This window comes from Oryzias latipes, chromosome 13, assembly GCF_053564925.1.
Source record: "Oryzias latipes strain Hd-rR chromosome 13, Olatipes_Hd-rR_3.1".
Lineage (NCBI taxonomy): Eukaryota > Metazoa > Chordata > Actinopteri > Beloniformes > Adrianichthyidae > Oryzias > Oryzias latipes.
In genome coordinates, this window is record NC_136249.1 from 26984377 (window position 1) to 27009474 (window position 25098).

Sequence of the window (25098 nt, forward strand, 5' to 3'; positions counted from 1 at the left end):
GATGTGCTGATTCCAGAGGATGATGGAATACATAAATGCATTAATATAGAAATTCAATTTTGAGGCCAAATAGAATCTTTTGTCCTTGCAAGATTTTCCTTTTACAGACGGGTAGAAAGAAACTTCAGCTTTAAACACAGCAAATTACATGCAAATATATTGCAAGTTTGGATGCGTTTTTAATAATGCTGTATGCAAAACTTTCTAAATGCCGCATTCTCTAAATGATTAAAACATGCAGGAGTAGACTTTTTTTTTTTGCATCACTAATGAGAACTCGCCAGTGCCTCAGATTATCAATAATATATCTATTTAGTTAAAGGCTTTGCTTTGAAATTTCAAAATCTAGATTTGATTCTTTTCAGGTTTTAGTTAAGTGAAATATTAAAACAGTTTGTTTGTTTTTTACCAAGTCTATTTGTGCAAAAGACCATTTGGATGCACTTTGAGTTGAGGAACTTAAAAAAAGAACACTGATTCTAAAGTGTAATGGGGACATATTTACCACAGGAACAATCATCGGCAGAGCAGATATCCTGCAGTGACTGCTGTACTGTTTTCCAAACCACTAAAGAACATGATTATTAAAGTGCTTTTTGAAAGATTGGTTTGTTGTTTTGTGGAAGTTGATTGTAACTGCAAGTAATGGTCCTCTGTGTAATTTCGTGTACTTTTCTTTTTTTTTTTTTTTTGGTGTGAGAGTATATATCAAATACTTGCATGTTGATTCAATTTCTGTGGTCAAAGGGACGAAGTACAAAACAGTTTAGCTCTTATGTCTCCACAAGTTGAGTATGGGTGATCAATAATGATTAAGGTAATCCATTCTTCTCTTCTTGATGATGGGTACATTTCTTTACAACTTTTTAGATCCACAGAAAAAGCAGCTTAAATTGATACTGGGTGGAAATAAAAATGGGAAACCTAGATAGCCTGCAAATTGAAACAGTGATCAATTATGTGATCTTAAAAAAATAGCACAAAAAATTTGCATGGGATTTTGTTCAAATATATACTGTAAAGCATTAATACATTTTTGCCATCTTTATCAGTCGGTTTTGAATTCTCATTCTGAATTCTATAAACTATGTTCTAGAAATTTGATTCTCTGTTAAAGGTCCTGAAACCATAAAATAAGGAAACCAAAAAACAATTCCAAATGTTTTTGCATACAAATGAACTTAAATATTTTTGAGTGTTCAGATTATGTAGTCCAGAGGAGGACCCTCATGTTCTCCAAAGCATTGCTTTTATGTGGATCCTCGTCAGTCTCGGCAGGCTCTGGACTGGTAGAGATGTCATTAGTTTAGCGCAGCGTTAGGACCCAGAGAGGCTGACGAGGCTGCTCGCTGCAGGAGCAGCATGGACAAATCTGCTTGCGCCAGGCTCTTCACGGCTGCACTCCACACTCCATCTTTCCCTACTGAGGATATTGTTTTTTTTCTTGCATGCAGGATAAGTTTTCAGGCACGACTCTTTTCATTTGCCCGAACAATGATTTTGTGCGTAAAACTCGGAGAATCCGCACAACCCCTGTAGTTGCAGTCTTTCCCCAAATCTCGCTCCCAGCAAGAAGCGCATCAAATAAAAGTTTCACGCACTCGCCGGTATGGATCACCTCTGTTTTTAAGTGGGAAGCGCGTGCAGCAGCCTTTGCGTCATTTTGGAGAGGTAAGCTGACTTTTGCGTTAGGAGCGTTCTTCATGGATAGATGCGCACAGCTGGAGATAATGCGTCGTTGCGCATGAAAGCTGTCCATTGTCTGTGTGAGCCATGCAAAACACGTTGCAATTGCTTGTAGTGTAAGATGTTAAGCTGAGGTTTGGCTGCGCGTAAATCCTACCGCTTCTACGCAAATGAATGTAAGGGTTTGAGATCTTACATAATGACGAGCCTTCAAAGTAGACATTTGTAGTAAAGCCTCTCCACAGTCAGCGTGCTGTTGCTGTGATTTGACAGGTATTACTTGTCAAAGCTGCCTGTTGAGTGGCTGCTTAGTGCTCTGGCGGAGCTGTTCTTTCTCTGCGGTGCTGAAAGTTTCCTATCTGGCCAAATGGTCTGATAGCAGACAAGAAATTGGGCAAATTCTGCATTTTTATGGGTTTAAAAGGCTTAACTTTATGATGGAAACAGCAAAAACACAGCCAGGCTGTTTCTGATTGCAACAAGCAAACCTTTAAAGGTCGTCATTGGAAATATTGGGGGGTCTTTGCCCACCGGGAACAGGACCTCAGCAGGCAGGGTACTGGAAAGGTAATTTTTATGAATGGGAAATATAACCCAGACTACACAGAGTGCCAAAGCAAAACAGTGATTGTATCTTTGATCCTTAGAGACACGGTATGTTATGAACTTTACATGATAAATGTGACACTCTTCTACTCTTATAGTGCTGTTTCAACAGAAACAAATTGGGTTTATCATCCCTGCCACCTCCTTTGAAGGTGTTAAGGAAGAATCTGTGACAGTTTTTACTATCAATCTGCTGTTCCGCACACCGGTGAGGCGCTCGTCGCATCCTTTAGGATCTTTGCAGACAGTGTCATCCAAGCTGCTTCTTTTGTGCCATATTTTTTCTCACTCTTGCTCGGGGGCTGTGATGTAGCAGCTCTTTGTGGTAGCGCTTGTCTCCCACCAGCCTTTGCAGCAAGTGACAGTGGGACTTTACAAACTGATGCACTTTTAAGGAACACAGGAAGGTTTCCCTGTGATTTGTTTGCTGCTGTTCTAAAGAGATGAGAAAGGAATCTTTAGGTTTTCTATGAAGGGTTTGGCAGGGATTTTGCAGCATTGTGGACTAATTTTTAAAGGCTTTGACCTTTTTCCTGGATGTATAAGTTAAAATTCTGTTTAGGGTGATTGATTTGTTTCTTTTTTTGTCAAAAATATTCAACAAAGGGAAATATCACAAAGAAAAATTATTTCTATTTTTCCTTCCACTGTTATTTTTTTCTTGTCACAAAACTGTAAATTTAAAGTATCACACTGGATTAGAAGAGGCTTAATTAGGTTCACAGCTGAGATCAGACACGAAACGCTAATGAATGAGAAATGAGGGATACGAGAAAAGCAGGCGTTTATCTCCACCTTATTGTTGGTTTTGTTATTGGAGTGTGTGTGACTTTCCCCACCGTGAAGCTCCGGTCACACGTCTGCGTTTGCCACAATAAAGCTCTCTAATCCAGAGAAGCAGTCCAGATATGCTTTCATGGCAAATTTAGGGCTTATCGACTGACTTGGAATTTTGTGTGTGGCAGCCAAAGCTGAACATTAATAGATTTCATCTAACAGGATTAGTGATATTTGGAAATGAGGGAGGCAGGAAAAAATGAATAAGACATTAATACCCCGTGTGCATAATCAACAACACTAACTAATGTGTGGATAAAGATTCTTTGAAAGGCACCCGAGCTTCCACTTATAAATCCCATGGAATTACTTTGCAGACTTACAAATGTCTGCTTTTTTATTCTAATTCTTCTTCTTTTAGATTGATCAACAACAAATCTAGCTTGTATTTGTAATATTAGACATTTTTAGGTATTAAAAATGTGTTTTTTCCAGAAGAAACACACAAAAAAGGAAATGTCAAGTAGAAATGATGGTAGAAGTTTCTGTCACTCTCCTTTATCTTCCATCTGCCCTGAAGATGTCTGGATGTCTTGTGACTGATTACAATTGATCTCTATTTTATTGTTTTTATTTGTCACCCTGCTGCCAAAATGCACAAAATCACTGTCGTGTGAGGTTGCTTGATTGAAAAAGTCCCGTTCCCCGTCATCTGTGGCTCATTCCCTCTGAGCCCTGAGGCGGCGGCTCCTACATCAGGAAGATACTGATCCCTGCGACACCTGACCTCCCATGCAAAAGGTCGAGCGCTGCTAGCTGTCGTCAGGTCTCATCATTCCCTCATGACAGGGTCATTATGGTGCCCTTTGGATGGCATGTCAGTCAACCATGGTGGCAAGTCTATTAGTAATGTTCAGATAAAGTTAATTTCCATTTCACACTCCTCTTTTTTTTACATGTGAAACATAGTCCTCTAAGCTTTTAAACAAAACTTCTTCAGACAACAACAATTGGAGGCGCAGACGAGGATAAGTGCTGTTGAGAAAGGGAGATATGGAGCAGAATAGATGACGATCAAAGACTTGGATTAAAATATCTGTGGCTGCCTCTCCAGGTGATTCAGTGTAAATCAAACACACAATCTGCGGCTTCAATTGAGATTGATTTTGTTAAGAACCCAGGAGCAAAAAATCTGCCAAATAGAATTTTGCTTGTGCAAAGAGCAGCTTGCAGATGGTTCTTGAATCCCTACCTTTGTTATTTGGCATTATGCCACAGTGTCTAAACTGAAAGAAGGTAAAGGAAGGAAACTTTGATTTTATTTAGAACTGGTGCAGATTTTTACCTTTCATAACATTATCGGGTGGAGGAGTTTGGTTGGAGTTGAAGTGGAAATAAATAACAATAAATAAAAAAAAGACCATTCCGGTTGTCTGAGATGCCAAACTGATGCACAGCCCACAGAACCATTCAGGAAAATGGATGTGCTGCTTTAGAGACACACAGTGTTGTATTTCATACAAAAACATGATCATGATTACCAGCACTGTGACAAATATTAAAAAGATAGAAGTCATTTTATTGTTGCTTGCTGCTGCTTTGGCAGTAAGCCTCAGTGATAAACCGTTGTCCAGCGCAGAGGTTTGTGTTGTCCACCTGCTGTAAGCTGCTCCAGATGATAAGCTCCTGGCCTGCCAGCTTCCTCAGCATGAGACCAACTGTCTACCATTCTGTGGATGCAAAAGGACTTCACATCTTATAATCAAACTCTAGTCTCAGAGGACTGGAAGATGGCAATGCAAATTATGTTTCCAGCGAGGTGACTAACCTTAAAAATCCAAAAAAGAGTAAAAATATATAAATCTTAAATTCTAAGAGGGTCAAACACCTTCAACTCTTTTTACTGTTTTTTTCCTTCTCTAGAGGGCGTAATGGAGTGAATGGTCTTTTTGGAACAAATGTCATATATAAGGCGAATCGAACTGTAAGGCGCATTAAGATAGACAAAAGAGTCACAGATAACTCCGTCAAACTTTATTAACTGTGTTTATTCACGAAATCTATAACTCCCAACCTTTTGCAACACGGAATATAGAAAGAATGGTACTGCTAAAACAAACATTACTGTGACTAAAATTGACTTCCAAGGCTGCTCTTCATCTTCATAAAACATGATGTTGGCTACCACCAACAAAGCACTGATATTGGTTACTTTTAAGATCTTTGTGAACTTTGACAGTTTTGACTTTAAATGAAGTAATGCCACTTCAAATGGAATCAGAGACGTGGTTGACTTCTCAGAAATTATCTCCACTTTAGCTGTTTTTTGTGAGCCTTAGACCACAGATTTAATCCACCTAATCCATCCTTTTTTTTAACAGCAAGCCCCTAAAAAACAAAAATGTATTATGAAAAACAAGAATTTATGTTGCAAATCATTAAAAAATATACACTATTCCCTATTTTTCCTTCTCTTTATGAATGGTATTTATTGCTTCCAGATAAAATGTTTAAAAAAAATATATAAAAAAACAACTGTTTACAATTCAACTTTTAACTATATACAGTTTGAGCTGTTTCGTTTTAAACAAAATTGAAAGGAAATAACACAAAACACTGCTACCACAACACAAAATACAAATAAATGTGCAAAAAAAAGAAAAAAAACTTTATTTCATAATAAACATTGGCATTTAAAACTACTTAATGACTGCTTTTTTTCTCATTTATTTAATTTTTACTTTAGTGAGAACATAAAAACAAAACAAAACAACAACAAACAAATGAAAATACACTGGAAAAACAGATCTGACAAACACAGACAACTACCATTACTAACACAGAAAGGCAGGAGATAATAATAAATACAGTATACAGCTATATATAGATATAGTTGTATAGATTAATTTACATATTTTGCTGCTCTCAGCCAGCAAAGTCCAGCAAAAGGTCCAGGTAGATCTGCCAATCTTCACCCCCCTAACACAAACTGGTGTCTTTTTTTAATTCAGTACAATTTGCTCACTGAGGTTTGCTTGGGTAAACATTGTGACAAAGAAACGTTTTAATGGTTTTAAAAACCCGTTTGATACCCTAAAAATGTACAATACATTTTTAAAATGTCTTTAAAATTGCTGAGGCTGAAGAGTTGTGGTTTTCTGAAGGGCTCTCAGGAGTTTTTTCCCCTCATTTGAACCAGCATTGATTTAATCTTTTCCTTGTTTTTTTCACATCTTTACCACAGCAAGTTCCAAGAATTACTCCTAGGTAAATTTATTGCTTGTGTTGAAAAACAATGAAGTCAAGAAGCAGTGTAGCAACACAACCCCCTCTTCCTTGATTCTCACCTTGAAGGGTATCAGCCTTCAGTTTGAGTCTGTACGTTACTGTTACTTGCGTGGCTCATGCTGTCCAGAATTTGGCGCTGAAGTACTGCTGTATTTTTTTTTCTGTGTTTCCTCCTGTGGTAAGGTGCTGCATTATTTATCAGGTTTTAAAGTCATAAAACAGCTTGGATCCCAGTGGGGGGCCTTGGGTGTTTTTCATTCCCCAGGTTTTTAAAAAGTCTTTTGTATGTGACCGCCCTGTACTTGAGCAGTCGGAAGTGTCTGGCCGAGGCTGTCTGTTGCCTCTCCACTACTTTATTAAAAAGTAGACTAGTGATTCATCACAAGAATAAAACAAAAAAAACAGGGGAACTTCAGCTGCCTGTTAGCTTGTATTCAAAATGTGAGCTGTTGTTTGCATGATTTTGCTTGTCTCAAGCAGTATCTTTAAACATAAGGGTGAAGCATGTGCACGCTCAGCAGAAGCTGTGTTTGCTGTCAATTTCCAATTCCAATTTGTACGAGGTAGAGTACACAGTGAGGCATAGTGTGAATCCCAGTTTGTGTGTGCTCTTCTAATTTTGCATCACATTTAAATGCACTTTCTATATATGTTTGCAGACACATCGGTTTGCAAGACATGTTTGTGAGCTTCCCTGTGTGAGTCTTGTGATTGCAGCATTGGAGATCTGTTCTAGCTCCTAACAGAGCATGTCATGGTTTTAGGACCCAGTTGGAGGTTATTGGCAAAAAAAAAAACCAAAAACATGTGGAGTACTGAATTAAAGCAGACAGGTAAAATAACACAGCAAAAAAAAACATTGGTGTCCATAAAATCCTTGGGGTATGTAGAGATGTGTGATCAGTTTTCTCCTCATGTGCATCCATACCAAGTAGCAGTTATGTTTTGTTTAATGATGGGGTGGTGCAGCCCCATGGACATGATTTGTCCCCTTTAATTACCTGGAGGTACAGATTGTTATTCATGGTAAGGGGCTGGGGAATAGCCGCCTGTATCCCCCTCAGCCCCTCCTCTTCCCAGAGGCACCACTGCTCTCAGCATTGATGTTGGATGTGCAGAAAACAGATGCTACCCCATGATTTCTGAGTACATTTGCTAATGATGAGTTACTCTGGGCTTTCTTTTTTTCCCCTCAACCTTTAATGGAGGTCCACCCTGATTTAGAGTCAGTTTTTATGGATAACGCCGTGTCTTCCAATTAAGTTCATGGCAAAAGGCCGTTCTCAATTTTCATTCAACTGTGTCTGTTTCTTTTACAGCATATTGTCCTTGTGAGGTTCGGGGAGATATTGAGGAGAAAAGGGTTTTACGTCAAACGCGGCACTCCATGCTTTCTAAACAAGCATCTTTTAAGACTTTTAAACAGTTTTTATTGATCTCATTCCTGCCAGGCAGCCACTGATGTTTATTTTACAACAAAATGAAAGTCAACTTCGCGAGAGTAAAAATATGCAGAGGCAGGTCATTGAGGCCACGCTTTTTTTGTTGCCAGCATTTCTTAATGTGCTTGTAAATGACAATTCTGTTAGCTGATGTTTCCAAAAAACAGAGGGTTTTTATATTGAAGTTGGCCCTTATAACAGCTAAAATATAATTCATGCACTTCTAGAAAGTGATTGTTTCTAGAATAAAATAAACTATTTTTATAAAGTTGTTTCCCAAAGCTTAAGTTTGATTATAGAGACACTGAAAGTAAGTTTCATGAGCTAAATTTAACAGTACACCTCAAAAACAGTGATTTGACTGGTTTCTTCCTTGTTTTTGGTGCTTGTCTGCATGTCTGCTCTGCCTGTGTTAAAGTCTAGGATGGGATGTGTCCCAAAGGCTGACTATAATTCCCAGTGGTGTCCATCAGAGCCCTATCCCTTGAAGCTCTGACAGAAGGAGCTATTATTTTCTCATCGCCCTGGTGGCCTGAGTCCCCCAGGAGCAGCTTTACCGTGGGACTGACAGTTTCGTAAACACCTCCAGCCGATGGGTGACTGAGTGAGAGCTCACTGCAGCAACGCCCTTGTCCCGCCTTTTAGCCCTCCTCCTCTCACTCCAGACTTTTCATCTCTATCTTGACCTGGTTCGCCCTGAAGCTCCTCGCATTACTTTGCTCTGACACTCAGGGTCAGAAGTCACCTGGGTTGAGGTGAGGTTATATTCTTGCCTCATGGTTTCCGCAAGCCGACCACGAGACGGCAATCCCATACGCCTTCACCTATAAAGTCACATGAAGTGTTTAACAAAAAATCCTTTTCCTCTGTGGTTTGTTACGACAATTATAAAATGTATTCTGTTAGTTTAACATGGGACAATAATAGTAAGCAAGTAACAGAGATTGCAGGGGGGTGGCTCAGCTCCTTTATGCATGTCAGTAGGTTTAACTTCTCCATAACTGAGACAGATGATCATGTCAAGGTTGTTTCCCCACAGAGCTGGGAGAGTAGTTGTCCTCTGGGCTCACACAATTTTAACAGTTTCAAGGGGGTGGGGGGTTATTGCGGTGTAGATCCAGGATCAGCAGTGGGGGACATCAATTTACATCAGTGTGTGTGACATGGGGGGACCCTCTGAGCCTGTCTGCAGGCTTGACTGTCTGTGTTTATTTTTGTTCTCATCTATGTGTTTGTGTTCATGCATGTGTATTTAGGTGGGTCTTTTTTATTTATCTTGTATTTTTGGGCTCTTTTAGAAAAAAATAAGTTGGTACACCAGCAACCAAATATGGTTCTTTTTGTCTTGGTTTGATTTAGATTTCTTTTTAGGTAGAAAAGCCTCGCCCATTGTTTGAAGAACATTATCAATACACAACCTTAATTGTCATCCAGGGTTGGTCCCTCTTTTGTAATTCAGACAAATAATCTTTTTTTTGTTCTTTGTGAAGTTTGGCATTTTCTCCCCTTCGACTGGTTCAGCATTGTGAAGGTCCAAAACATTTTGACTTCATGCAGGTCAGACAGGTGTTCGGTGTTGCATGCAGGAATACAATTGTTCAAGTTAGAAAAAACTATTATCAATGGTAAGGTTAAAGCCCCACTCCAATTATCATTTGATCTATTTCGAAAGTGTTCCCAATGGTATTTTTTATTAAGATTATGCCATTTCTAACCAAAATCAAACAAACGTCCTTTACTAGGACACAGTTTCTGCAGAGCAGTAGAAGTTCATTAGAAATTTGAGTTGTTTTCGGGAGTAAGCCTGCCCCTATTTCCCATCATCCTTTTGTTTACATTCTCTCCTGCTAGATTACAGCCCCTCACACTCCCAATTCAACATTGCCAGTGCAATATTGCAATTTTAAGTAGGATCTGTAAGATTTCTTCGAAAAGCATTTTTCATTAGCTTCTGATTTACATTGATTTGAATTAAGAAATACTCAGAACTGCAATTTAAATCCAGGGTTCAATTCCCAGGGGATACGATTCATTTAGTGTGGTTCCTTGGGCAAGACCCTCTTCACGTTACTGCCTAACTATGTAGCTACATGGGGGCCCAAGTCTGGGTCTCTTTGTGCCGATCCCCAGCCCATATAAAATACAGGAAGGTGAAGTTACAGGAAGGATGAACCATCTACTAACCAACTAACAATAAAGCAGTATCAGTTTTTGAGTCTACTGTCAGACACAAGAAAAACGGTAAGTGAGGTCAAATGTGCATTGACATCAGTAATTTTTCACATCTAGAAATGAAAAGGATTTTTTAAACATTTATAATTTAACTGGATATTTCTTTTTCATATCCATCTAGTATTTTTCTACCATAATTCAGAAAAAAACCACATTGAACCTTGCCAGTAAAGGAAAAAAAGCTTAAAGATATTAGAACAGTAAAAGTAATCGGCCTCTTTGATCCATTCGAAATTGCTTGCAGGGTTTCTACTTTATTTTATTCTTTTTTCCCATTTAGCACAACAAAAGCATATTGAACGTTTTATTGACACTATTATGTTGTGTAATGCAATAGGCAATATATTTCTTGTTTTACACATAATGGTGTTCATACATTGGAACACCTGCACTTTGCTGCTTGTTTTGTCTGATGTGTTTCTTTTTCTCTCTTTATAGTTGTCATGAGTGCAGATTTCACAAACTGGGCGCTCTGATTTTTAGCTTTTGTGATTTTCTTTCAGAAAAGAGATTGAAATGAATGGGAATTATTTTAAACAGAAACAAAGTACTGCTCGATTTTTATAAGCAAATGTATTTTTTTAAAGAAATCTCAGTTGGGTTTTTTGTTGCTTTTTTACCCCATACCAAAGCCCAAAAGTCTTAGTTTAATCAAAGTTATTGCTACAGTAAATATTTTACTCATTACAAGAAGTTTGGTCATATTGACTTAATTCATGTGGTCATATTGAATAAAAAAAATAAAAGCATTTCTTCAAGTATTACCCTTTTTGTCTGTTGCCTATAGTTTGATAGCCATAATTTATTCCACAGTTAAGTGTAGCTTTAAAAAAATATTTTTTTATTTAAAGCAGGCAGGTAAAATAACACAGCAAAAAAGTATTCAGCATTACTAAATAATGATTAACTTTAACCACAAAGACTTAAAAGCACCATATTTCTAACACAAGCCCATCATCATAGACTGTAGGCCTACCGTTGGTTCAAAGAGTCAAAGCAGGGCCACCACATAAACTTGTGTTGTAAGAAACCAACACCTTATTCGAGATGTGGTTCAAAGGCTCTTTTTACCTCTAACATGTGGCTTAAAGTTTCAAAAATCCGCCCCAGTTGACCTTGCTTGAGAACTATTTTTTTTTTATTTATGCAGAATGCATTGAAGCTTTCACTGTACAAGTACAGCTTGAATGCAGTCTTGTATCCGAAAGGGCAATATAATGAAAAAAAGCACAGAAGGTTCACTCCAATAAAAAAAGTGCGTTTGGTGTCTTTAACATGTTCTTATTGCATTTTTCTCATGATGGAGAACAGCTACAAGAAACTTTTAGCTCAAATATGCATTGCCGAGTATTTCTTTATTCAAATCGTTAGGAATCAGGGGCAGACAAAGAAGTGTCGTTGGAAAAAGCTTGTAGGTGTGACGTAGGACATAAACAGGTGGGCCACAGGCTCCCTTCTCCACACAATGCTGATGCATCCACTTGACAAATAGATCCATGTACGTCTTTGTTTTCTTCATCTGAGCTGACATCTGGTTCAAAATGGTACGGGTGGATAGCTCCAATATTGTTCGGAATTTTTGTTGCCTTGCTAATGTTAAGTTTGGGTTGTGAGGAGCTGTGATCTAGTGGGTCAGAGTGTAAACAAAGGGATAATGAGAAGTCAAGGTAGGCTTATTCCATGTCAACAATCCAGCCCACAACTCAGAGGTGAATTTCTAATGAACGCTGCAGAAACTGTCTTAGAAAACAACACTTTTTATTTTATTTTGTTTTGACTCAAAACAGTGTCATTCATAATTAAAAGATGACGGGGAACATTATAACAAAAGTTTAGTTTTTGGAGTCGGACTTTAGCCGCATATACAACAAGTCAAATATATGTCTTCCAGATGCATGTAATAATTTCTTACGAAACATGCTTGTAACACAACTTTAAAATGCACCTTTTTGCAAATAGGTCACTTTGAGTTTTAGTGTCTGTTTGGCTTAGTATTGTTTTACTGTAGTAAAATATTTTACTATATAAAAAACTTGCACCTATCAAAGTTTTCAAAGATTTTTAAGGCTGAATTTTACTGATCAGATCTCTTTTTAAAAATAAAATAGGAAGGGGAAAGAATAACTTTGCAAAATCGTTGGAGCTTAGCAAGGTTTCCTATATATTCAAACACATTCATATGGTTTTAGTGAAACCTAAAACACTCACTGGACCAAAGTTTCGTCCATTTTGACCCTGAATTTTAATAAGCTAAGGGAGAAGGAGACTGGGATCTCTTGCTGTCAGTTTGTGAGTACTGTAATTATCTGGAACCTTGGGGTATTGTAATCTCTGGATTTGAGGTATCATAGTGTATTAACTTTAATTAAGGTTGTGAGTTATGTTAGCTAATTAGATGAGTACGCTTATTTGTGGTCTGGATAATATGAATACATTTTACACAAGCTAAAATCAGTGGGTCTTACTAATTACAGAGTGTGTGATAGCTCTAATTGGTGATTGCGCCTCTGCCTACACTGAAGCTGCTGCTGCTGCTATCTGTGCATCCGGCTTAGGCTAATGTGATGAAATCCTCATAGAGAGATGATGTGCTCTGCTGAAGGCGTACGATCCCAAGGAGAAAAGCTCAGCATGTCAGAGGCTTGTTGAACCACGTACACGTTCAGGACCAGTGCTTTCATCAGCCAACAACAAGACAGTTCAAACCCACTGTGTTTTCATTATCTACCTGATTTTTCTTTTTTTTTTTTTCGTGCTTTGCAACCATCTCCACAGCTGCTGTAAATTCACATAAGGTTTTTATGTTTTGTACCACACGTTTAATCCATGACTGCTGCTTTTTGGAGCATGAAAGTCTACCACTATGATTTGTCATGGCCAGTAGTTTTAGAGTTAGAAGAGGGAGGAGAAGCTGTATTAGTTCTACAATGGTTTTAAACTGTGAGACAGTTGTACAACATGACAAAGTTGGCCATTCTTTTCTGTACTTTCTGTTTAAAGTTTTAGTGTAGGCTACAGTGTCAGTATGAAGCAGTAAAGACCCACTCCAATAAAAAAAAATCTTGTTTTTGATGCTTTTAACATGTTCTTGTGGCATTTTTTTCTGATGATTGAGAACATATATAAAGAAAATTAAGATTGATATTCTGTTTTAGGCCGCAAGCTCCTTTCCCCGCCCCTATTTGATGCATCTGCTTGTAGATGACTGGATTAATGTACGTCTTTGTTCAGGTGACGTGTAGTGGGTGCGGGCTTTGCTCCGGCCCACAACTCTGAGGCAAATTTCTATTGAACTACTGCCACTCTGCAGAAACTGTCTTACGGTGTATTCAGTCTGGAAAAATCCTTTGTTCCGGATCGAGCCTGCTTCCTTGGTACCGGATTGAGTCCTTAACCTTGCTTGTGGTCTGTATTCAGACTGGCATCAAGCGACCTATTCTGATTCTGGAACAAAGCTTGTAAACAATACAGGAACTAAAGATTTCTTCAGTCATTAGCCAGGAATTATGGTGGCGGGTCAACAACAACGGACGGACGGACGTGCTGCGCTTTACAGTTCTTATCGAGACAGTTAACTTATAAAAATGTTAGATTTCAATTATTAGTTTTGAACATCTGGAACAACACTTTTTATTTGTTACTTTGGTATGGTGGAGGCATGCTGCAAGGTGGTTACTGGTAAGGAGACCTACAGTTTGTGTTTTAACTGGCAACTGCAGTGCTGAAGAGACGCCTGGTATGAAGGGACGCTGATAAGTGTTTCTGAAATAAAGATTGGTGGGAAAACAGTAAGCAGCAATGTGTGTCACGTTAAAGTTTAAAGAGCCTGCATTCATCTGATCATATTCCAATGAGTTGCTGTGTCTCATTGTGGTGGTTTTTATGGCATTGTTTTTTTGAGAATGCTGTTAAAGAAACTACAAGGTAGCTTTTATAGGGTGGCATCATGGGCGCACGGAGACACAAAAAAGCATGTAAGAAGCGTTTTCAGCTGTGTTAAAATAACGTTCTAACAAAAAAAGAGTAGGATCCTTTTTTCTGTTTGATAACATGACAATTCTTGCTTTTAATTTGTCCGCGGCTCATCTGTTGCTTCATTCCTACTCTGTTTACGTCAGCTTTGTGGTTGGTACTCTGTTTACGTCGGTGGTATCAGTTCGAAAACGGACTGAGACCACCTCACAATATGGATGCGAGACCGGTTTCTGGTTCTGGAGCAGGGTCTGCTTGGATGTATTCAAACTGAAAATTTGTGCCAGATTATCGGGAGAAATTAACTCTGGTTCACTTAAATGTAACCAAATGCGGCCAGTCTGAATGCACCCTTAGGAAACACTTTTTTTATTTTGACTAAAAATGGCATAATCATAATTAAACGCTTTTACAATAGATCAAAATATTATCTGAGTGGGACTTTAGAGGAGATGTGAACACTGAAATGATTTAAAGTCACATCTTAATTTAGCTAGTTTAACTTTGAGAGAAAGTAAAGACAAAAGTTTGCACCAAAATTTGCTCTGTACATGCATGACCAAAGTTGCCTCCATTTTTTGAGGAGACAGATCCTTTGGAGTCAGCAGACTTCTGCTAAGGACAGTCTACAACTATGTAACCTCTGCTCTCCACTACGGTGTGGTCTGCTTGGGTGCAGGCAGCACGGATGGGAAAAAAAAAAGCCTAACAAGCTGGTTAGGAAGGCCAGTTCCGTTCTGTGCTGTATACTGGTCTCTGTGGAGGTGTATGAGAGGAGGACGTTAGTCAAGCTGACATCCATCATGAACAATGCTTCTCACCCACTGCACCAGTCTAAGGAGAATCTGTGCAGATCCTGCAGCACAAGATTGATCCACCCCCAGTGTAGAAAGGAGTGGTGCCCCAGATCCTTTATTTACTTAAAGACTGTACAACCATTCGGTTAAACAGCCCAATGCTTCAGATAACATTGTATATTTTCTTTGCACATTTTTCATTCTATGCACCTTTCTGTAATTCTTGAAGCTATAACAATTTAATTTCTCCTCTGTGGGATCTGTAAGAATTATCAAAATGCATCTATAGTGCTAGCTGTTACAGTTGCTAGTCATGGCATTGAGCACAAAGACTGACATCAGTAAAGTAACATTCTTTGTGTATGTCTCACTTCTATTAAATGATAAAAGCAAAGAAATGCAAAAAAGTGAAAAATACCAAGTACTACACATTGCTGGAATTGCATTGCTTTCAGATTTTTGTTTTTGTACATTTTTATTAGCTTTTAAAAAAGCAGTTGTTTAGTTTCCATACAGATGCTCCCTTCAGCATTTGAGGGCAGCTGTATAGGTTTAGAGTTACAATCTGATTATCATAAATTTATTTCATTTTGAAATGATTTTATATTGTATAGTTTGATTTGTTTAAATTAACAATTTGAACCAGATAGATCAATTTTATTGGGTAAATCAATTAATCTATTTATCATTACACCCCTGAACTGCATTTACTGCTATTAAAAAAAAGGATGTTGATGAAACCTGTTATAGTACTGGCATAAACAAAAATCTACTTTCACCCCTGGGTATACCTAAATTACTGGCCTCTCTCATCTTTTTAAGTGGGAGAACTTGCACAATTGGTGACTTACTAAATACTTTTTTGCCCGCCTTCTGTGGATAAAAACATGTCATAGAAATTAGAGTTATTGGCTGTTTTGGATTTAAGCACCACATACAGATTACATAAATATTATCCTGTTAGACTCACATCTGTTTTTGAAGAAGATGCCAATCAAACTAATAAATAATGTAACAGCTTGACCTGATCAGCAAGCAGCATCTTCCTTTCCAGATTTCAATACAAAGTTATATTTTCACAAAACTACAAGAGAATTATTATAATCCATACATATTTATGTAAAAAAAACAACATGGACATGTAAATACTTATATTTTTACAAGATCTTGTGGAACATCCAGATTTAAATGGTCATGTCAGGAACTAATGGTGTAGGACCCAAAATGCAGGAGACCAGGCATGGTGGCAGAAACTAAAACATTAAATACATAAGCTGAAACATGACAAAAACCATGGGAGCAATGAAAAGGGTGAAAAGCAGAATAGAACATATGACATGACAAGGTTAAACTGAAAATTAGACACTTAAATACACTGAGGGTAATTGACAGAAATGAAAATAGCTGGAGTGATTGATTGGGGAACAACCCAAAACAAACTAAAGTGCAGAATCCTTACAAGACATTGAAGTGGTGGATAAAGAACCATTAAAAAACTGACCTTTTAGCAAAAATCAGATGTATCTCATTGATTTTGAAAAAACTTGCACCTATACTTCTTATTCAAAAAAAAAAAAAAAAAAAAAAAACGAAAAAAAAAACAACATGCCTGTCTTCCCTACTGAGACATTTTAAATTTTAAGCGCAAAGAAGATTTAGCCAGGAAAAGACAAAGGATAAACTTCATGCAGCTCAATTTGAAAGAAACCCCTTCAGTTATGTTGTCTTCTGTGAAGCTGTGTGCTTCAGGATTTCTTTTATGCAGCGTTCTCTGAAAGCTGTGCTGAAATGAGCTGTGCCGGGTTTGAAAAGGGCTTGCGAAGTCGAAAAAGGGTCTTACACGTGTGAAACTTTCTACGATTGCATTCTAGCTGCAATAAGACAACACACTGAAAAGATGTACCAGGTAAACATTCTGCTACTATGATGCACAGACTGTAAAATATATGGTAAAATAAATGTTCAGAAGTTCTAGTAAGCCCTTGTGGAAACCTTTATCGGTTTAGAAGTTATTACAAAGGGCAGCTTGGAATGTCTAAAGGCATATGGGAGGCAGAACAAAATTACCAGCCACTGTCACTTACAGTAAATGAAACCTCTAGTTCTCCTGTCCTCCAGAAGTGCATCTCGAAACACACTATTAACTTTCCCATTGCCAATGTCACTTTTTATTGGCCCGTGGTTTCAGGTCTTTCTGAGTTGGCAGCCTTTGCCAGCACGCTTTCCAAAGTCAGATAGATGCTTGTGACAGAGTACAGAGAATGCAGCAATGATGGAGATATTATACTGAGGATTTAATTTGCCAGAGTGGGTTGGTGAAGTGTGCCCCAATGATGATTAATGCAGAAACCTGACTGTGCTCTGCTTGGAGAAAATTGTCTTATTTTGTGCTGTTGTTTGTAAAATGTATTAGATTGCATTAATGGCAACCTTTCAGCTATGTTTGGAGTGTAGGTGTGCAGTGAAACAATGGAAACAGAATAATTAAAAGAAAGTTTAAAAAGTCAACACTGGGAAATGTCCCTGATGAATTCTATAGAGTGCATGTGTGAACCAAAAGTTTGTTGCTGTGACTGTGATACGGGAGCTGTGGCTTATTTCAAAGCACAGTAGTAGAGAGATCAATAAAATGTTTATTGGCAAGAATGTGGCGCAAATAAAGAGTCTTTTCCTTTATCAGCTTTTGCAGCTGATGGTGTAAGAGATACTTAATGAAGTCTATTTGTGTTTCACAATATTGTTAGGGTTGATACATTATCATCGTTATTAATTAGATGTTTTAGCAACAATGGATTGCACCGTGAGGCTTAAGCCAGCCAGCAAGGGACCTGGCATTGCTTTGCATATGGCACAGCATTTAAATGTGTGCTGCTTTTGTGGGTGGCACAATAGCAAGTGGCATTTGAACATGCACTTGCCCCATTGTGCACATGTAATTAACATTGCACAATCTACCTGCTTACAAAGCTACTTTTGTAATTAGAGTTATGATTGCGGCGGGATAATGACAGCGATTCTACAGCTGATAATGACTGTTGTGCTCTTGGCAGTTGCTGCTTTGTATGTGTGGCAGACTTCTGACATATGGGACACAAAAGGACGCACCAGCCAGGCGGTCAGCCTTTGTTCCCCTCTCAGGCAGACCCAATCACTGTAGACAAATTGCGCTGTAAGCCTTCCAAATGATGCCGACCCGAGGAAAATGGCTCAGACACATGAGAATGGGCCCATTATGCAAAAATCTGAGCCTCATAGAAGCACATGGACAGTGCACCTGAGCTCCTTGATGCTCTCTGACTCCAAAGTGTTTCATTTCAGGATCTTTGCTCTCTATAAGTCCTTCCTTCTTTCTCTTTATGAATATAAATTACGAGATGAGAGGTTGAATTTTAAACATTGCATTTAGCTTTTAGTCAAAAAATTCAACTCCGGTCATCCTCTGATCTAATATAAAAGCGTTTTGATTAATTTATGCTTTTCTTTTTTTTTTTGCCATACTCAAAAACTTGTCGGTTTCTAGGGCATAGTTTTTGCAGAGCGGCAAAGGTTCATCAGACATTTGCCTCTGAGTTGTGGGCGGGATTGATGGCATGGAGTAAGCCTGTCCCCTTCTCATCATTCATCTGTTTACACACCTCAAACCTCAACGTAACATTATAGGTGAAACAAAAATGCAAAGCAATGTTGGAGCTAAAACTACTGCCCGCCGAGTTGCAGAGCCAAAACTCGGAGGGTGCAGTGGGTGGCTTAAGTGTGGCTTCAGGTGACCATGTAGAAGTGCCAAAACTAATGTCGTCCTGCTCCTACCTGAAAGTAACCATGGGGTGTAGTTGTGTACCCTGTTTAGTGGATACTGGTTCTATGGTGTCCACTATAACAGAAGGTTTTTTCCAGGAACATTTTAGTTCTTGGGGGCTTGGAAGGCTCCAATCTTGCAATTGGTTGCAGTTACGAGCCGCCAATGGACTCTAATTCCCCTACATTGGCTATTTAGAGCTGGAGGTTAAGCTCTGTGGCAAGTCCATGCCACAATGTGGGGTATTGGTAATGAAGGACCTCCCTGGGGATGGTGGTTCCCGAGCTCCAGGAATTCTAGGGATAAATATAATTCGCCGGTGCTACAGTGAACTGTTCAATCCACATGGCCCGGCCCTGTGCAAATCATCATTTTTGTACTTGGATGATTTGTGGTGTTTTCATCCACAGTTGATCAGTATTTGGAGAGGCTGGAGGTGATGCTCGAACAGTTGCAGCGGGAGGGGTTGAAGGTTAAGCTGAGTAAATGTGCCTTCTTTCAATGGCAGGTACGTTACCTGGGGCATATGATCTCAGACAAAGGGGCGTCCATAGACCCCAGCAAGGTCGAGGAGTTGGCCAACTGGGAAGCCCCGACTACCAACTGTGGTCATTCCTTCGGTTTGCCAGTTACTATCTGCGGTTTGTGGAGGGCTTTGCAAAGTTGGCTGCCACATTGCATAGGTTAGTGGCCGAGCTTGAGGGCAAAAAGACCCGGAAAAAGTCAGCCATAGGCTTGATGGAACGCTGGACAGAGGGGTGTCGTGAAAGTTTTGAGACGCTAAAGTTTAAACTCACCTCTGCCCCTGTCCTTGCTTTTGCTGATTTTTCACCCTTTCATTTTTGAGGTGGATGCCAGCTACAGTGGGCTCAGGGCTGTATTGTTGCCGGGGCAAGGTGGTGAAGTGAGGCCCATTGCTAACACCAGCCGAGGTCTACGGCCCCCAGAGCCTAATATGGATAACTACAGCTCGATGAAGCAGGAGTTTCTGGCTCTGAAGTGGGCGATGACCGAAAAGTTCAGGGAGTATTTCCTGGGACAAAAGTGCATTGTCTTCACAGACTACAACCCCCTGAGCTACCTGTCGACCACAAAGCTTGGTGCCACCGAACACTGTTGGGCAGCCCAGCTGGCGTCATTTGATTTTGAGGTCAAATACCGCTCAGGGAGGAGTAACAGAAATGCTGATAACTTGTCTCGGCAACATCCTCCAGAGCCACCGGAGTTGGCTCCGGCAGTACTTGGCACCAGACTGCCACAATCCTTGCAACTTAGCCAGGGACCAGAAACGGGTGAGGGCATTCAAGCCACTATTGTGGCTTTTCCACAACATTCTTGCTCGGATCTGTCTTCCCTGGAGAGCTCGGATGCTGTGATCCGGGAGTTGTTGCCATTCTAGGAACAAAAGCGGCGTCTGAGTGCGTAGGCAGCTTTCGCTGGCAGGCACAGCCCTCCTTCGCCAATGCAAGCAGGTTCATCACTCCCTGTTGAAGGTTGTGGTTAGACCTGAGCTGACCAGCCCTGCAGTAACCTCCCCACTTGGCTTGTCCCCTGCTCACCCTCAAGTGGACGAAGAGTTGGGTGATGGGGACCTGTTTGTTTTCCAGAGCAACCCCCTGGGGGCACCTCCGGGGGGTGAAGTACCACACCTGCGACCTCAGCCTGAAAGCCCACATGTTGAGGTGAGCTCCCCTAGCACTCATGGGACACCTGCTGTGGAAGCTAACCCCGTGGCGGTTGAACCCGGACCCAGTGCGTAGGACTTTACGTAAAACTGCTGGCCATCACTACAATGTTCACCATCTCCTGATGGCAGCATCCAACTCAGTGCAAACAATTTTCAGACCCTGGAACTAAGTTGGTTCACTGTCGGGGCGACGATGCAATTGGTGGGGGTGTGTTGTAGCAGGACGATGCTGCACAGCTGCAGGCAATCCCCCCTAACCACCTGGGAGCAGGATAAAAATGGTTTGGCCCAGCACTTTTGTGTCTTGTGCTCAAACCCCGCCCATTTCCTGGTGGCTAACCCTCTGTGCTTCTTGGTAAGTGTGGTGATGCCATCTCCCTGTGAATCTGTTTTTTTTTAAACAAACTGTTTTTTCTAGCTGGGAAAACAGCTCTAGCATCCAGAGCTCCCCTCTATGCCCCAGTGAGCTTGCAAAAAATAATTGAGAAGCACTGCCTTAGAAAGTAGAAATCTGCTATTGTTTAATAAAAAACAAGCACCTCACTTAGCTTTTAAAATTAAGTAAGTGCACAGCAGAGTTCATATTCGTTACTCCACTTCAAACAAAAAAATCAACGAATCATCCATATGAGTTGTGAGTGAATAAATTCGCCTTTCAAGAGACAGTGCCCCATTCATTAAAATAATATAAGACTTGTCAAAGATGGCAACTTAATAGCAGGCACTTAGGCCAGTGGCATCCATGACTGTGCAGTCAGTGGGGACAAGTCCATCGTGAAGGGGATAGACTAATCCATCACTGCCGTTGCAATGTAGCTGTAGGCCATGCTCTTGCCATCTCCTTCCAGGATATAATCAGCTTTTAATTTATCTCAGATCACATTCATGAGAAGACAGATCACTGTGGGAAAGACGCCTTTTTCCCAGGTCCATCTTTTCAGTCACACTGATTTGCTTGGAGCTTGTGTAATGTATTCATATTGGATTTTTCCTTTTATGCTTATCATTTTGTCAGTATTGAATGAATGAACCCTTTAAAGATACAGCAATTTTCTATCCAATCTATCATGGAAGACATAGATTTATTCTGGGATAAAATATAAAAACTCCAGTATTACATACAATTCCACCTATCTGTCCTCGCCAGTGGGGGTAAAGTGGGACAGTGAACTATGGTGTCTCCCCGTGGAGTGTGAAGTGTTTCAGCTGTCTGGTGTCCTCATGGCTACAGATCCCCTCATCTCTCAGCATTGTTACTTTCTGAGCTCAAGTGAACTGAACTCCCTGTAGGACTGTGGATGATTGGTGGTGGGACTTGGAAGGACACAGGAGATGTGATTTACGCAAAATGGGAAAGGACGGTCCAGCTCCACATTGCCCCGCCCGTCCCCACAAATCCAAGGCAGGTTAATCCTTTTATTGCAATAAACCATTTTGAAATAACCGTTGTGTGTGAGATTCTTAACACAGAGTTGGCATTTTTATGAGTAAGGAGTGGCCAGCAAGAGTAGAGTGCAACCGAGCCAGAGGAGCTATCCATCAAAACACAACGCTGACATAGCACAAGACAACAAACCTCTCCTAATCAGATTTGTAGGTGTTTCTATTGACTCAGTTGACTGAGATAGACCCTTTAATTCCAGTGATGTCCAGGCCCATTATGATTTGTTCTTCCTGACAAGTTCATGAGAGAAGGTCGCCCTGTCGGTTATTTTTTAACTCTGAATAAGCCTCGGTAGGTTATCGGTTATGTAATCATTACATCTGCATATTTATGTCTGTCTAAATGAAAAGAGATTGCTGTCAAGTGCACCCTGTGATTCATGAGCTTTTCAGGATGGAATGTGGAGATCTTGAGGCTTTCATTAATTCTGATCTCTAAGAAAATGTCTGCAAAGTTTGAACCATCCTACATTTATAAAGATGTGAGTTTTGTTTGTAAACTTTTTGAAAAAGGGAGAAAAAAGAATCTTCTTTTGCTGCTTGAGTTGCACAGACGAAGACCTGCACAAGCAGCCTGAATTAACCTAAAGCAGTACACGTGTTTACATGCACTTAAGTAATCAGGTTGCAATCAGCTTTTATAAAAAGCCTGATTTTGTAATTAACTGGAAACCTAAGTGAGATTGGGGATTCTCCAGTCAGATATCTCCGAGGACAACTAGCTTTCTTCAAAGGTACATTTGCATGACATCTGCGTGAACATGGTAAGTGGCGTATACTTGTGTAAGTACGCCCTTTACCACCTTCATAAAAGGCCCAAAATGCTTAACAGTCACCGTCCCTTTCACACACACACATTCACACACTAATGGCAGCAAAGCTACCTAACAGTGGCGACAACCTATAACCTCTAGTACTATGTGGGGTGTCAACACATGGGTGGGCAAGGTGGGAACCAAAGCTTCAATCTTATTCTCAGAGGTTGATTTTCCTACCTCTGCATCACAGGCGCCCCACATTTTAAAGACACAAAGAGCCGAAAGAAAGGTGTCAGGATGTTTCTGTGAGGCAGAGGAGGAGGAAACCTAATTACTATTTCCCATGTAAACCCATTTGCTGATTTCTTGAAAATAGTTAAATTTCCCCATATTATTATGATATAAACACCACAACCATACTTAAAAGAAAATAAAAAACATAAAAGTCAAATGGAATAAAATCACCAGTAAAAGTACCATAGAAATAATGGGATACTAAGAACAATAAAAGTGATAAACATACCAAGTGCAATTCCTTGTTTGCACTTGGCATCTATACTACAAAAGGCGTCTATACTAGTATTTCCCAATTGAGGACTTGTATCTACAAGTGCTGTTTCTAATGTTGGTGAGGCTAAAATGATGTTAATTTAAGAAGCATTTCAATGTTGAATAAAGCCATGAATTAAGTGCCTTAAGATAAGATAAGATAAGATAAGATAAGATAAGATAAGATAAGATAAGATAAGATAGGACTTTATTGATCCCCAGGGGGAAATTGGGTTGTCACAGTAACCAAGAAAAAATAGCAGTTGGAAAGTACGAAAAACACAGTAGCAATGATTAAGAATAAAAATAATACAAGGTGGAAGTAAAAGTACAGTATAAATAAGGCAATAAATAGCAGCAGCGGTTTCATCAGTCCTAGACCGTGTTATTGTATAGTCTGATTGCTGTTGGGATGAAGGACCTCCGGTAACGCTCTTTTTTGCACTGTGGGTGCAGCAGTCTCTGGCTGAACGAGCTCCTCATTGTCCTCACCGTCGCATACAGGGGGTGGGAGGGGTTGTTCCGGATGCTGGACAGCTTGGTCAGCATCCTCCTCTCACCTACAGAGTCTACTGAGTCCAGGGGACAGCCCAGGACAGAGCTAGCTCTCTTGACCAGCTTGTCCAGTTTCTTTTTATCCCTTTCACTAATGCCTCCACACCAGCAGACCACGGCATAGAAAGTTGCTGATGCAATGACAGTCTCATAGAACCAGGTAACATTTAAGAGAACCAGGTAACATTTTAGTAGCACTTGCACCATCATGATGGTTTTAAATAATATCCTAAAGGCATCATTGTAAGCCACCTGCATCTTCTGCATGTTTCCTGCTTTATAGTTGGACCACAGATGGGTAGTGTAAAGCAGAGTACATAGTAACCTGTTAACTGAAACGCATTTAAATGCTCAGTGTCTGTGCACTATAGTCTTGCTTGTAAATGTCTAAATGCGATACCTTTAACTGTGGAATTGGATTAATGCACAGATTAAACTATTTATTTCAACATGCTAGATTAGTGAATTCCTAAATGCTTTTTATCCAAAATTGTGCAATGGTAATACATAAAAAGTGAATTTCTAATTATAACTCTGAATGTTTTAGGATGGATATTAATCCTTTAGTTTTTCTTTCTATCTTTCCATCCTTCTTTACATTTTTTGTTTGTCAGAGTGAGACTTTGCTGTGTGCATCATAGGCACAGCAGATGAAAGAGATCAGTAATGACTGGAGGTCCCACAGGTAATTCTAACTTTCTTCTCTTACTCATGAAAATGCCAACTCTGTATTAAGAATCCCTGCTTTGCATCTCCTGTAGCTTCTCACCAACCAAAATGTTGTTCAGGCACATTAGAGCTGTAAAATCATTAATCGTCAGGAAGGTTCTGCCTATTACATGATTAATAAAAAAAATAAAAAAAAAATAAAACAAAGCAGTTTGCTCATCTATTGTGACGGCTGTGGATCAATGATGAGTTAGGACTTTAGTCATGTGGACGCGTCACAGAGAGAAACCGCAGGTTTTCAGTGACATGGCTCTGGTTTGCATGGTGTTCGAAAATCAATGCGTGAGCACTGACTGTTGGGCTGATGGATCCCATCTTTTGTGGAAGTTGGTCACTGAGCCAGGAGCAATGTTTCTTGCCGCTGCCTGATTAATTGGCTTGAAACCATTCAGCAGTCATTGAGTCAGATAAAGGGAGACAATAAAGGCCTTCCATTCCTCTCGAGCTGTATTGGTAGTGAACACAGGAAGCCAATGAAACAATTCCTTTAAAACATACTAATTTCCTTTGATGCTTGCCTCCTTTCCTTTGCTCTCCGCCTGAATAACGAGGAGAGAAATATAATCATTGATTGGTCTGTGAAGCGCCCTCACATATGTGTTTGTAGTTTCCATGAGGGGGGCTCGAATAAATCTTTCTTTATCTTTAATCAGTTCATTCATTAATCAAATGGCAGGCTGTGATGCACTGCATTACAAGTTCAGCTCCACACTGGCGTCAGGGTTGAAAAGGCCATCTCACTGCCATGTATCCCACAGTCCCAAGCCAAAAACCCTTGGCG

The 25098-nt window shown here is 39.8% G+C and overlaps 1 protein-coding gene across 2 annotated transcripts in view; it reads left to right on the forward strand.

Moving 5' to 3' along the window:
• The first annotated feature begins 1266 nt into the window (after positions 1-1266).
• robo1 (roundabout, axon guidance receptor, homolog 1 (Drosophila)) overlaps positions 1267-25098 on the forward strand; it is a 247734-nt gene continuing 223902 nt past the window's right edge. The window contains exon 1 of one of the 2 annotated variants that reach the window (XM_078929630.1): positions 1267-1671. The gene's annotated coding sequence lies outside the window, so the exon portion shown is untranslated. The remainder of the gene's footprint in view (positions 1672-25098) is intronic. The other variant, XM_078929633.1, reaches the window with a different exon arrangement.